Below are 430 nucleotides of genomic sequence, written 5' to 3'. Positions count from 1 at the left end.
GTTGGATGGCATCACTGACTCTATGGACATGAGTTTGAGTGAACTCTGGGAATTGGTGATGGACAGGGAAGCCTGACGTGCTGCAGTCCATGGGGTTGCAAAGAGTTGGACACGACTGAGCAACTGAACTGACTGACTAGTCTGAAAACATTTCATGAACTTTAATACAGATAAAACATTTGGCACACAAACCCAGAGCGGCATACATTTGGACAAGTACCTTTCCTGACTAATTTTTCCTAATTATAGTTTTCCCATCAGTTTTTGGAAGAGGACAGAAACATACCTATATTTTCCTATCTTTGCCCCTCAGCATTTTAATTTCTCTAGTAAAGGGTATACAAAATGAAATTTATACATGTTCAGATCAGATCAGATCAGTCACTCAGTCGTGTCCGACTCTTTGCGACCCCATGAATCGCAGCATGCC

General features: G+C 41.9%; 1 protein-coding gene across 1 annotated transcript in view; it reads left to right on the top strand.

Annotated features, from left to right (window-relative positions):
- LOC104983680 (coagulation factor VIII-like) overlaps window positions 1–430 on the top strand; it is a gene marked incomplete at its 3' end in the record, with an annotated part of 9294 nt that overhangs the window by 7961 nt on the left and 903 nt on the right. The window lies entirely within an intron of this gene.

The sequence above is a fragment of the Bison bison genome, unplaced genomic scaffold (assembly GCF_000754665.1).
Source record: "Bison bison bison isolate TAMUID 2011002044 unplaced genomic scaffold, Bison_UMD1.0 scf7180017863168, whole genome shotgun sequence".
NCBI lineage: Eukaryota > Metazoa > Chordata > Mammalia > Artiodactyla > Bovidae > Bison > Bison bison.
Note: the sequence above shows the minus strand (reverse complement) of the source record. Positions and strands in the feature narration are given on the sequence as shown.